General features: G+C 46.5%; 1 long non-coding RNA gene across 1 annotated transcript in view; it reads left to right on the forward strand.

The window, feature by feature from the left end:
* The first annotated feature begins 448 nt into the window (after positions 1–448).
* LOC123850416 (uncharacterized) overlaps positions 449–13,995 on the forward strand; it is a 35,602-nt gene continuing 22,055 nt past the window's right edge. Inside the window, exons 1-2 of the long non-coding RNA XR_006792341.2 lie at positions 449–554; positions 2,714–2,871. This is a non-coding gene — a long non-coding RNA (uncharacterized LOC123850416). The remainder of the gene's footprint in view (positions 555–2,713; positions 2,872–13,995) is intronic.

A 13,995-nucleotide genomic window follows, 5' to 3' on the forward strand; every position in this document is an offset into this window, starting at 1 on the left:
AGGGGGGAGAGGAAGGGAGGCAAGGATGAGTAGTGAGGGGGTGAGGGGCACGCCCCTCCATGAGAAATTCCTCCCCTGTGTGTGTGAGAATGAGTCAGCTTTTCCCGAGGCCATATTGGAAGATGAACGATACACTGCTTTAATTTCATGAGCCCTGGAATCTCTGTTTTGCCTTAAGGAGCCAGAATTGAAGAAGCATGGGGACTTCATGCGTTCATGTCAGGCACCAGGCTCTTTCCAATACTGGTTTTGCAGAGAATAAGCCACTCGAATGATGGATTCGTTAAGTCATGATAGCTGTAATTTATTGAACGTTCCTTCTGTGGTGAAAATAAAAGCAGCTGTTGAGTGCTTTCCATGGTACTATTTACGATGGTAGATAGTTTATACGTTTTCGTACTCAACCTGACCAGCAAACCCACTGTCTACATTTTTGTCCCTCTCTTAAAGATGCTGGAAGATGCTCAGACACAGGAGGACACCCGTTCAGGATTGCGGAGCGGGTAACTGCAGAGCCGAGGCCCACATTTTCTCACCTTCATAGTCTCACCTTGGTAAGAACGGGCTGGTTTTTTACAAACTGATCAGCCATCCTGGAGGCCCCTGAATGGAGCCCCGCCCTCCCCAGATGCTTCCGTATCAATCTGGAAAGACCAGGATTTTGTTGTGATGGGTGAAAATGGTTTGATTATTCCGTGTGTTATGTTGGGAAAAGCAGCCTCTACCTGCATCAAACATCTGTTCTTTCTTCATCACAGCATTATTCTGAGACAGAATAAAAAATGCAGGAGAGGGCAGACAATCTTAGCCCACAAAAATTTTCCATTTTAGAATGCTTTTGCAAATGGTGCTGAAGGAGGTACATATTTTATGTGGAATAGACTAGGACATTTTGTTCCTTCCAGACAAACCGGGGGCGGGCGAGAACAAAAACGCAGCTTTTATTTAAAAAAACGTTAAAAGGCTGCCACTGTGTACTCAGCGATCGGCTTTGGGGGCCCACACTGTGCCCTCACAAGGCCCATGCTGGGGAGATGGGGAGGAGCGGAGGCAGGCCTGGCCCTTGTGGGCAACGGCCTGCAGGAGCTCCATGGCAGGAAGTGGGAACCCACTCCGAGGCTCTGGGACACTGGGGATGCTGGGAAGCAAGGCCACTTCAGCCGGGGCCCACAGGGAGGAGGGGGCACTGGGAAGTTGCTGGTCCCTGCACCTCAGGTGGCCTCCGTCACCCCCCCTCTGCTCTCCCCCCATACACCTGCTCCAGGCTTTCCAGATCAGCTCCCTATTCCTTGGTTGCTATGCCCACCGCAGGGAGGCATGTGTGAACGGAAATACTTCAGAGGATGAGCAGCTCCTCAGAAGTGGGGGGAATGTTGTCTGCGACCTTTCTGTGTAACTTCAGTCAGGTGCAGTGTCTCATCCTCAAATCTCACCCAGCCCCACCTGGGTGTCCCCCCTCCACCACTTCCTGACTGAGAGGGGCAAGCACCTGTCACCCCCCTCCACCCCCGAACCTGTCCCCGTGGCTGTAGGGTAGAGACAAGGCTTCTGACATGGATAAGGTTGCTCCGTGAGCAACGTGGGTTTGAAATGCGTATTGTACAGTATTGTAAATGTACTTTCTCTTCCTTATGACTTTCTTAATCATGCTGGTTTTCTTGAACTTATTTTGTTGTAAGAATACAGTGTATAACACGTATCACATGAAATTTGTGTTCATTGACTGCTTATGTTATCGATGAGTCTTCTGGTCAACAGGAGGCTAGTCGTAGAGTTTTGGGGAGTCAAAAGTTAGGTGCAGATTTTCTACTTGGGGGGGTTAGCACCCCTGACCCCCCCATGTTGTTGTTCTAGGGTCAACTGTACATCTTGGGAGGAATAAACCAAAGAATGTATGCCAAGTGCTTAGGAGGAACCCAAGAAATAGGAGATGTCAGGGTTTTTTCAACTCTCTTCAACTTTGGGGGAGGGAGCAGTTGGGTGCAGGATGCTGGCTGGGTGGTTTGATGGGAAGCCTGGTCCCCGGGGCCCTGGGCTTGATTTGGTGGTGTCTCCATTCAGGAAAGCTGGTAGAGGAACGAGTACGAGAGAGTATGACCAAGGAGGGATGCCAGGAGCCACACTGGGGCAGGATCTGGGGATGCCAGCAGCAGAGTAGGGCTGCATGAGAGGCGCAGAGAGTGTGGAAGTGACTTAGCAGCCGCCATATTTCTGACCATCACCTGGCTCAGAACACCAACGAGGTGGGTGATGTTGGGAGCCTCTTAGTGCAGAGACCCCACGACCGCGTTTTCCCTGGCCTGCAGCATGGCGCTCAGCTCATCACTATGGCCCCACAAACATGTCATGTGAATGAATTAGCAGACGGGTGGCAGAGGGGGTGGAGGCTTGCACACAGAGCCTTGGGAGAGCACGTGGAGCTGAGTGACACAGAGTCAGACTACCACTGATGAGCTCTTTAAAAAGCCAGATTCGATATTAAATTGTCTTGTTTTGTTTAATGGTTGCAAACCCCACTGTCTTTGGCTCACAGATATGGGAACCAAAGCTGAGAGGAGAGAAACCTTCCTGAGGGTTCCAGATCTCATGTGTTGTGATTATTGACTCTGTGGTGTTAGTGGCCTTGCTGGGGTCCATGGGACAGTCCCTGTAACATCGTAGGAGGTAAGTGAACATGGCATGTGAGGTCTCCTCTCTCTCTCTCTCTGTCTAGGCTGAGGAGCTCAATGAAGAATGAGGAACTCATGAACAACCTGAGAGGACTTATTTCTGAGTAAACCATCTTGGGGATGTACCTCCCTTGGAGAAGCCCCCAGGACTCCCAGAAGCAGCTCTTGGAGAGTGAATGGTGAAGACTGAACAACCGGACAGGTAGGGATGGCATGCTTGTCAAAATCCTACATTGAAGTTCACATGACTCCATGGCCATTCACTGGCCACTGAGGCCTGGGGATGTTGGGTTTACAAGGAAAACGGCTTTTGCTTTGCTGGGCTGAAGCATGTATTGGCCATGTGCTCTGTGCCTGGCCTTTGGACCTAAGGACCAGCTCTGCAGAGTTGACCGTGGGTACAGATGTGAAAACATCACTGAGAGACAGGGATAATTCAGGGGGAAGAAGTCTGCAACCCCGGCAGAACAGTCCTTTTCTATCTGAAGGATTAAAGGTGCCTGTGAATTCTTTGGCAGCCTTCCCCCCAACAGGTGGGGTTTATATCTCAACCCTTTGAATCTGCCTGGGCTTTGTGACCAATAGACTAGGACAGAGGGGTTGCTATTAGACGCCTGAAGAAATTGGAAGCTTATACTTCCAGGCTCTTTGAATTCTCTTTCCAAGAGCTCTGAGCCACTGTGTAAGACGTGTGACTACTCTGAGACCATTTTGCTGGAAAGGTGACATGATGGCCCAGTTGTGCCCAGCCCTCTAGCCATCCCCACCAGGGTGCCAGTCATGGGAGGGAAGCCATCTGGTCCTCCAGACCAGCCCATCCGCCAGCTGATTCCACTGAGTGGTTTCAGCTCTTGCCATGTGGAGCCGAAGACTTACCCAGCTGAGCCTTGCTCAAGTTCTTGACCCTAAATCATTAATTGTAATCAATCGTTGCATTTTTTTTTTTAAAGGCACTGAGTTTTGGAGTAACTTGTTATGCAGTAATAGATAACCAGAACAATCATCCTTTACATCTCTCTCTCTCTTTTTTTTTTTTTTTTTTTGTCCAAACTGGGGAGAGCTTCAAGTGTTAGTCATGAGAACAATGTTTATGGGGAGGAGCAGGGGGCGTACTTTGCCCATGAGAGCATTTAGGGATGTCGTTGCCCTGAAGTTGAATCTCTGTGGACTAAAGTCTTATTCTCATCAACTCAAATCTAATAAAACATGCCTAGGTGTACATGAGCCCTTTGGGCTTAAAAAAGATGGGAGTAACCATGATGGTGCAGGTCTTCTGGAGGAGAATGTGCTGTCTTCTTCCAGCTCAGAGCCCACCTCGTCCATTAGTACTGACAGAGAAGACCTATTTGCTTGCTTGTCTGGGGGCAAGGCCAGGGGATCTGTGGTGTGATGGGACTGGCTTCTTGGGCAGGGGATCTGGCTTATGGTCCTTGGCCCCCTCACCTTCTATGAACTCTAGGGCAGGCTTGAGGTCTTCTGTTCCTTTATTCTCTATCAACGTCAAACCTGGAAAGAAGAGAGCTGCCGCTTTGTGGCCAGAACAGCGATAAAGAGTCATGCCGTAGAGGTTGGATTATTGTCCTCGTCGCTCTTTCTGTAAGCGTGATGGAGTCTGTGCCTGGCGCATGGAGCCAGGGAGTGGCGCCACAGAGGTGACTCATCCCTGCCCTCAAAGTGCTCATTGTCATCCGTGAGCTGAGCAGAAAGACAAATGCCACAGAGGCAGTGCGGGCCCCTTGGGTGGGGGCTGTGCCACGGAGAAGTTCTGCCTAGAACTTCTCGGAAATGGAGTGGACACATCAGATGAAGTGAACGTGTCATAATTCAGGCTCCGCTGCTCCATAGGTGGCAGCAGGGGTGGTGGTGAGAGAGCCAGGCTAGCCATGGGCACAAGAAGGTCCTGCGTCCTTGGGAATGTGTGCAGAAAGGAGGAAATGGTGGTAGATCCTGATAGACCCCAGCAGAGATCTCAGAACTGGGCGGGGCTTCTGCTTGATTTCTTCGAGACCTGAAAGTGATGATGAGGAGGAAGATCTTTATTGAGCGCCTACTGCATGCCTACTCTTCTCTCTTTTAAGTTCCCAAACATGTGTGAGGAAGAAAATATCATCCCCAGTTTACAGACAAGGAAACTGAGGTTTAGAGAAGTGCGGTGTTTTGGTTAAGGCCACATGATTGGTTAGCGGCTGAACGAGTTCATCTGGATCTGGTTCAGAATTTCTCATTTCCTCCTTTTGGAAGTATCAGACTTCGGTCAGGGTGAAAGCCTCTGAGATTAATCTGGTACTTTGTCATTTCACGGTTTCCTGGTCAGATTATCCAGGATTTGGAGCGGACTCGGAGGTCACCTTGTCAGTCTAACCATAACTTAAAACTTCATTGCACTTCTCCCACTTGAGAGGAGATTAGCAAAGACTGTGGAAGTGACCCTCACTTCTGTGCACTGTTCCATCTGGCCGAGCTGGGTCATCATCACCTTGTTACTCCTGGTATGATGCATATTTTCTCCTGTCTCCCTCCACCTTCTGTAGGATCGAAATTTATTGGGATACAAAATTATATATTCTCCCTGATCCCGATTTTGTTATGTGGCCAAGAAGACCAGAAGGAAATACATCCAAATGTTAAAAGTCATCATCTCTGGGTTATGGAATAACAACTGATTGTTATGTCTGTGCTTATCATTCTTTTTTTCCTGCATGGTCCCAAATTTTTACAAGGAAAAGCCCATTGTTTGGAAAAGCTTCGGTAAAGCCTGGCAGTACACAATCTGATTTAGAGTTTTCAAGTTCTGTCCCCAGCCCAAAAGTTCAGGGATTGAGGCCTCTTCCCCAGAAGAGAGTGGGTGATATTGACAGAGATCAAAGCCCTTCCTGTGCATAATTCATGCCCACTGGACTCGAAAACCCTTTGTGAGTGCTGAATGGAAGTGTTATTTTCTTCACCCTATCTCTCAGAGAAGTTGGAAAAGATTAAAGAGGCAAAGTCAACAAGTTTCTTTGAACTTCCTAGAAGAAAGAACCGATGTAGGACAAAATGTTATTTATTTCTAGCAGCAAAAGAAGGTGCCCTGAGAGAGAACGTGTTAGGCTCACTTTATCGATATTCCCATTATTGTTCATAATAGTAATACTGTGGTACACTGGCTAGTCCAGTTCCCATCCCAGTCACAATAGGGAAACTGCCCATCTGACCTCGTTACTCCCCTGTCTGAAAACTTTTCAGGGCTCCCTATTGCCTGTAGGATAAAATTCGATTCTGTCAGATGATCTACTGACATTCCACTCTGTGCATTAGGCCTCTGCAGGTCCAACTATATCTCACGGCCTTTGCGCATGCTCGGCCCAATGTCCAAAATGCCTTTTCTCTTCTTGTACCCCTTGCAAACTCGTATGCAACCTTCAAAGTCATGATCCAGAGACTTCCTCCATGAAGCCTTCCTGGCTGTCTCTCCTCTCCCGAATGCATCACACACTTCAGTCCCATATCAGCACCTCTTCCATGCTCCCACTAGTACATGAAGCACATGTTCCCAACTGGGCTGTGAATCCTTCGAGGGAAGGGGTGGCATCTTCTTTGCCACTGTCTCCCAGGGCCTAGCGAATGACTGGCATGGAGGATTCACACGAAAGGAGTTTGTTGGACTCAGTGGTTGGACCGCATGCTGGAAAAGCATCAGGATCCTAGTGGTGCAAGCCTTGAAATAACACATAGAAAAGAGAGACATCTTGACTGAAAAATATAGAAATTTCTCCATGTAATTTGTAATTTGATTTCGCTCTTGGTTGCTTGAATTATGATGCAATAGTCCTACGAGTTCCTATTAAACTGCTCTGAGCTGTTGTGAACTCTTGCTCTGTTTCTTCATGAAATGGGGACTAAGGAGTGAAGTCCCAGGTAGGACATCCAAATGGACAACTGTGTGCATCATCACGGGCTCTGTAAATCAGGACTGGTGGACAGCTAGAAATGTTCTGCCAGTCTGCTTCACAGGGAGGAGCATCTTGAAGGCATCCACTGGGGACAACTCAACTGAGAACTTGGCCAGCAAGGAGGAAGGTATCTGAGAACCTGATACCACGGTGCAATGGAAATCATCTCAGGTGTGGAGGTGACATCAGATGGGCTCTGATTCACTGCACAACCAAGAATCGGCCTCGGATGTTACCGGAAAGCAACTTGTATTTCTGTCACCAACTCCCATCTCCCATCCCCTTATTTCCCTTGTTCCTTCAAAGTCCCAGTCCTGGGAGACATTTTCACAAACATTTTATAGAAGCTCATCTTCCTTATATTTTCTAAAGTTCAGCCTCCTCCAGATTAGCATAGCTAAAATGGTATCATTGAGAGAGAGAAGACATATTGGCCTGCATTGTTCTCCCTTGATTCTGAGAAAGTCTAGATCCTATTTTGCTCAAGAGACTTTGCTTGAGGTTGTAAATGTTCCATGACCAGATTTCTGTATATTCCATGCTGAGCCTCTAAAGTTGAAGCAGGGGCACCTGGGTGACTCAGTCGGTTAAGTGTCTGCCTTCGGCTCAGGTCATGATCCCAGGGTCCTGGGATCGAGTCCAGCATTGGGCTCCTTGCTCAGTGGGGAGTCTGCTTTTCCCTCTGCCTGCCGCTCCCCCACTTGTGCTCTCTCTCTGCCAAATAAATAATAAATAAAATCTTTAAACACAAAGTCGAGGCAAACATGCTTATCTTTTCAATTTTTGCTGTTGGTGTGGAATGGAGGGGAGAGATTGTGACAGGCTTTAAGCTCGAAGGGCCCCTGTGTCTAATAGAGGTGGTGCACCCTCTCCAACACTAGGTATTGTCCATCCTTTAAATTCTTGCCATTATCATGGATAAAAAGAGATATTTTGGATTTCTTTCACTGTGAGTTCTGTTGACCATCTTTATATATTCATTGGTTGTGTATGTGTGAGCACACTACTTGAAATCTGTTACCTGGGTTTTTGTTGTGGGTCTAAAGTTTTCCATATTAGTTTGTAAGAGCTATTTGTTTATTAAGGAAATTTGCCCTGTATCTGTCACTTGAATTGTAAACCTTCCCTCCACAGATCTTTGTCTTTGATTTTATGGCTCCCCTACCCCCATAGATATTTTAAAGTTATCTATTTCTACCAAATATAATTTGCTGGTATTTTTCTTTATGATTTCTTGTTGTCATAGCTTTCTTAGAAAGATTTTCTTCATTCTGAGATTATAAACATATTCTTTTCTCTCCTCTATATTTTCGCCTTTCCTTTCATTTCAAAGGCAAATGAAAACTTAGAAAAATATTTCTGGTAGTATAGTAAAGGATTCAGACATTTATATATAAAAATATTTATACTGATCCATAAGAAAATGCAAAAACTCTAATGAACACAATGAGCAAAAGACTTGAACAGGAGATACACTGAAGAATAAATGCAGATGGCCAATAAACAAATAAAGCAAGCTTAGCCTTACTAAAATTAATTAGAACAACAAGGTGACTGTTTGTTTAACCTGTTAAATAAACAAAGACTAAGGATAAGACAAAAAAATATTGGCAAGGGCTGTGAGGCGGCTACTCTCATATACTGCTGGTGGGGGTTTCATCTGCTACAACTTTTGGAAAGTCCTGAGAAAATGTTTCCAGGGCCTTAGAATCCCTTCTAGAGATCCGTCTGAAAAAGGAGGCAAAAAAATTCAGATATTCATTTGTGTGGATATCCATCCTTGTTTGCATGTTTATTCATTCCATGCACTCTGAGGTGACAAAGATTTAATCGATACCCTTCACTTTTTCCTTGATAAGGTTTTCATTAGATCTTCGTTGCTCTCTCCCTCACCTCCAGCTGAGAAAGACACTGTGGAGATGTGGAGTCTTGGGTTGTCCTCTTAGACAGGATGAATCCATGTCCTCCCTCTGGTGGGACTTGAAGGCATGTGCCTTCCTGCTTTTTTTTGGCGTTTTTCTGTGATGGTTTGAAGCAGGGTTTCTCAAGCTCAGCACTGTTGATGTTTGGGGCTGGATAATTCTTTGTGATGGGGGGCTATCTTGTTCATTGCAGGGTGGATAGCAGCAGCTCGGGCCTCTACCCACAAAATGCTAGGGGAGAATAGTCATGACAAAAATGTCTCTAAACCTTTGTCTCTGGGGAAGGAGCAAACTGCCTCTGGTTAAGGACCGCTGGTTTAAAGAGTTAGTCTTACGAGGGACGCGCATGTGGCGTCTTCCTCTGGGCTGGGAACATAAACACCGGAGGGGCGTTGATTTCACATCATCAGAAGAACATGCAGGAGGCATTTACATCGGTGTGGCCAACTTCGGGAAACTTTGCTACTAACCCACGTGTCTTCCCGTGCCTGTCATTTTCTTTCCAGGGCCTTAGTTTCTCCATCTGCCAAAATGAAGAATTTGAGCTAGAATCGCTGGCTTTTAAAGTGCTAATCAGAGGCCCTCTATGGGCTGCTGCAAGATAAAGGGGCAGGCTCGGAAGATACCCTCCTTCTTTTCCCAAAGGAGCTTCACTTTATCTCTTACATTGTGGTCTTCCAAGGAAGGGTTGTCACAGTGTAATCAAGCACAGGAGTAATGAGCTGGTGCATCGAGACATGTTCTATGGTGCCTATTCTGTGATGGCTATGTGGGCCCTGAAGACAAGGACACATCCTGCCGTGAAGGGGGGTGTTTTCCATGGCAGGGAATTGGTGGTCCTAGTGGAGAGCCATTACCCTTGGGCAGGAAACTTGATTGGCCTTTGGCCGGGTCCAGACTAATGGGCCGAGCCTGGGAGGCCCAGGGCAGCCATAGATGTGTCTGCTCTCATCTGTAAGCAGTCCTGACACAGGAAGCTGGCCTGGAGCCAACAGTGTTCTAGAAACCATCAGGACGCCGCACTGTGAGCAGGCCCACAGAGGACAGAAAGTCAAGAGACCATTGGGTTCCACTTTATTTATTTTTTAAAAAAAATTTATTTATTTATTTTGGAGAGGGGAAGGAACAGAGGGGTAGGGACAAGGAGGGGGAAAGAATCTCAAGCAGACTCTGCACTGAGCATGGAGCCCAACTCAGCGTTCGATCTCACGACCCTGAGATCATGACCCAAGAGTCGGATGCTTAACCAACTGAGCCACCCATGTGCCCCACATTGGGTTCCCCTTTAAAAAGTGAGTTAATTTTTTAAATAAAGAGTTCTGACCTCCTCACTGTGGAGCACCACTTACCTTCACAAAAGGTGGCACACCTGGGTCATGAGTGCTTTTCCTCACTGACTTCATATACAACTCCCTCTCCATGCATGACCCCTGCCTCTCTATCATCATGCTTATTTACTTTCAGTTTTTACAGATGGTCACAGACAAGGTCAAGCCTTGGTCTATCTTTGCACTTTGATCCGTGTGTTATGTAGGTGCTGTCACAGAGGAAAAACAGAGTTGAAAAATGATTATTTTTTTCTCCCATAACATGACTGAAGATGTTACAGGGATGAGGTGAGAAAAACCTCCTGGTTTTTAATCCTTTGAAATTTGGAAAGTAATTTTAAGAGTTCCATTTGCCACCGTCGCTAACTCTCTTCCAGATCTGCTTTTTTTTTGAGCCTGACTGAAACCAGGCTAAGATTTGTAGTCCCCACAGTGAGTGTGACTTCAGAGCTCAGTGGTCTGCAAGATGGAGATCTTTCAGAAAAAGAACTCATTAGCATAATGCAGGAGGCTCTGAAGGAAATCATTTCAAGATGGAGTGTCGAGGACAACACAGGCTTTTGTCACGACTGATGGAATCTCTTCTCTGGGCAACCCGACAATTTCCTCAGCAGCTTCTCTGCTGGGCATGGCAATCAGAGCTATTTTAGGGAGGCCTGGGCATCTGGCTGCAAGAGTTTTGATCAGACATACAGAGGCAAACTGTGTGTGTCCTCACGCTCTCTTGTCTTTGGGAGATGCAGGGACGCGTCCAGAATTGACTGGAGCCAGGGACAGGCACCCTTCCTCAGGTGTGGTCTCTGGACGGGGCTGCCAGAGCAATTCAGCACGTTGTTTAGAAAAGCAAGGCCCAGTAGGGATTGCTATTACTCTTCTTCCTCCTCCTACTAACTGCTACGATTGTATGAGTACAGTTTATCAGAACTGCCATGTGATGGACACTGGGGTTCAAAAGATGAATAGGATGTTATTTCTGCCCCCAAAAGGAGACTGTATTCAAGCCCACTTGGTGAGCTTTGGATGGTTAGAAATTTTATTCTGACCCATGTTAAAGACGGTGAGGCAGGACTTTATTTGAGGGATGGCTGCCATGGGGTTTTGCGATAGGGGAGAGAGATAGGGCTCCACTCTGAATACAAGAAAAAGTAGGGATTTATAGCCAAGGAGCAGAGGTGGGGGGGGCGGTCAGTGGGTGGAAAATTACCAAGAGGGCAGGGGGATTCTTTTTCGTTTTTTTTTTTTTTTTAAGATTTTATTTATTTATTTATTTATTTATTTATTTATTTATTTATTTATTTATTTAGAGAGCATGAGCAGGGGGAGGGACAGAGGGAGAGGGAAAGAGAGGATCTCAAGCAGACTCCATGCTGAGCATGGGGCCTGACACAGGGCTTGATCTCATGACACTGAGATCATGGCCTGAGCTGAAATCAAGAGTCTGATGCTTAACTGAGCCATCCAGGCATCACCCCCCTCTTTTTAAAAAATTGATTTCATTTATTTATTTGAGAGAGAGAGAAAGAGAGAGTGCGAGCAGGGGGAAGAGCAGAGGAGGAGGGAGAGGGACAAGTAGACTCTGCACTGAGCAAGGAGCCCAATACAGGGCTCGATCCCAGGACCTGATTATGACCTGAGCCAAAACCAAGAGTCAGACACTTAACTGACTGAGCTACCCAGGAGCTCTGAGGACAGGGGGATTCTTGCTAAGCTGACCACATAGGATTCTTGCTGAAGGTAGGCCAGAGTGATCTGATATCACTGAGGGGGGATAAAGAGAGATGAGGAATTTGGTCAAATATCCCAGGTGACTGGATATTGAGGGTAGGAGAGTCTCACTGCACTGATGTAGCAGGATTCTTGCTCTTGACAAGGTTCCAGGAGGGGCCTAGTGGATCAAGGGGCTAGAGGAACCTGGCTAAAGTTTGGTCAGGGAGAATCCTTGTCAGGACTCACCACTTCTGCCTCTCATCCCAGTGTGGATGAAGGCCTCAGTAGAGATGCAGGTCCAGAACCTTCCAAGGAAGCATATAATGAGCACTTACCTTCCTCTGTGTTTCCAGAATTTATGGTTTCCTTCCCACCTTGGGTGCCTTCTTAATTGTGGCTGCATTTAATTCAGCATCTAGGGATATGCCAATTGTGGTAGATGCTCTACCCACATTAATGCAGTAATGCTCACACCAGCCCGGGCCAACACTAGACAAGTAGGCGTTTCAAATCTGAGGGGAAAATACCGGAAAACAAAGGTCCAGGGAGTTGAAGTGGCACATGGCCCATCAAGGGTAGAGCTACACTTCAACCCACGGCAATTCCTTCCAAAGTCCCTCAGTGTGAGGTCATTTTACCTCATTCTAATTTGGTGTTCACAGTTCACTTAGGCATATCCTTGATTCTTGGAGTATTCTAGAAATTATCAATGTGCTTATCAAATTCAGAACTTGGAGGCTGAATCTACCCCTCTTTCTTCTACCTCCCTTGCTTAAGCAACAGAAGTTTATTTTCTCACACTTCCGGAGGCTGGAGGTCCAAGATCAAGGTGTCGGTAGGGTTGGTTTCTTTGGAGGCCTCTTCCCTTGGCTTGCAGATGGCTGACTCTTTGCTGTGGCCTCCTCTCTGTGCACAAACTCCTGCCTCTCTCCCTCTTCTTCTAAGGACCCAGTCATGTTGCATTAGGGTTCTACCCATCTGACCTCACTTCAAGATCCTCATCTAATTATCTCTTTAAAGACCCTGTCTTCCAATACACATTCTGAGATGTACAGGGATTAGCGCTTCAACATTTGAATTTGGGGGGTGGGGACACAGTTCAGTTCATAACATCTAACATATTTTTAAAGATGAAAAGATGAACAAGACACTCTCTTCATCCTCCAGGAGCTTACATTTTAGATAGAGCTGCATAAAGAAATCGATGGATGATGAGTGAATTTGGAGCTCAGAGGAGGGTCAGGTTACCATGGGCTGTAGTGGTTCAGGAAGGCTTCTGGGAGGAGGCAACATACAGGGGGCATTGGAAGATGCATATACATTTCTAGAAACACAAAGGGAAGATCCTGCCTAAAAATTAACTGGACTTAAGAGGTGAGCACTCAACCTGATGTGACTTCATAAGCATTTTTTGGGCATCTATTCTCTGCCAGGCATTGAGCTGAGGGATGGAATACAAAGACAGGTATCTGCTCTTGAGTTGGCCACAGGCCGGAAGAAGGGTGATTTTAGAGCTATCTGAGCATCAATAATATACTTGGCAGGAAAGTTTGTAGCACAGGTTGGCCATCTGATGTTGGCTGCTGGGGCACAACAGAGATGTGTGGCTCAGGGACCCCATGTTGGCAACAGGGTGTTGTTTGTGCTGATAACCTTGGCTCAATCTGGTCCTTCCTGAAGCTTCCCAAGAAGGGGAGCCTAGGCTTCGTGCCCATTCCCTGTCCACACTGTTTTGATTGAATACTTGGCTTCCATCTGCTATTTAGTTTACATATTGTTCAGATTTTGAGTTCCACGTGGCAGGACCTTGTCTTTTGTATTTTACTATTTGCACCATTCACCCTGCTTGTGCTATGCCCCCCATAAGCCACAGACATTAATCAGAGTTTGGGTTCCAGCCATGACAAATTTTGACCCGACAGTGTCTAAATCCTGAAAATGTTTCCAACCAGAATGCAAACCCATTGTCCCCCCAACTCTGTCTAATTTCCATTAATTGCTCTAATATGCTGGCTTCTCTTTTTGATTGCGTGCCCTTTAGAAAAAAAAATCATTGATACATTAATTATAGCTTTCATCCGGAGGTTTGAGCATTTCTAAACATTTATTTGAATTTCATGCCAAACTGGGGGATAATTGCATATAAAAGGATCATGCTGGGTTAGATTTTGAGATGGGTTTTCAAATATCCTTCTTCCAGTATAAACAGCCCAACTGGCAGCTCCAGCATCTTACTGCTCTGTGTGGTTTGACTGAGCCCAATTTCTGTGTAGTGGTAACACGGGATAATAGATGATAGTCGGAGAGGTAGCCTTCAAGCTCAGTGGCTCAGACACCCTTTCTGATCCAAAGCTATGGCTTCGCAATCGCGAAGTCTGGGTCTTGGAGAAACGCTAAAGGTGCCAACAGCCGGGGCCAGAGTGACACAGGTGCAGTC

This window comes from Mirounga angustirostris, unplaced genomic scaffold (assembly GCF_029215605.1).
Source record: "Mirounga angustirostris isolate CCGP_5_RB_7025 unplaced genomic scaffold, mMirAng1.0.hap1 SCAF_10, whole genome shotgun sequence".
Taxonomy (NCBI): domain Eukaryota; kingdom Metazoa; phylum Chordata; class Mammalia; order Carnivora; family Phocidae; genus Mirounga; species Mirounga angustirostris.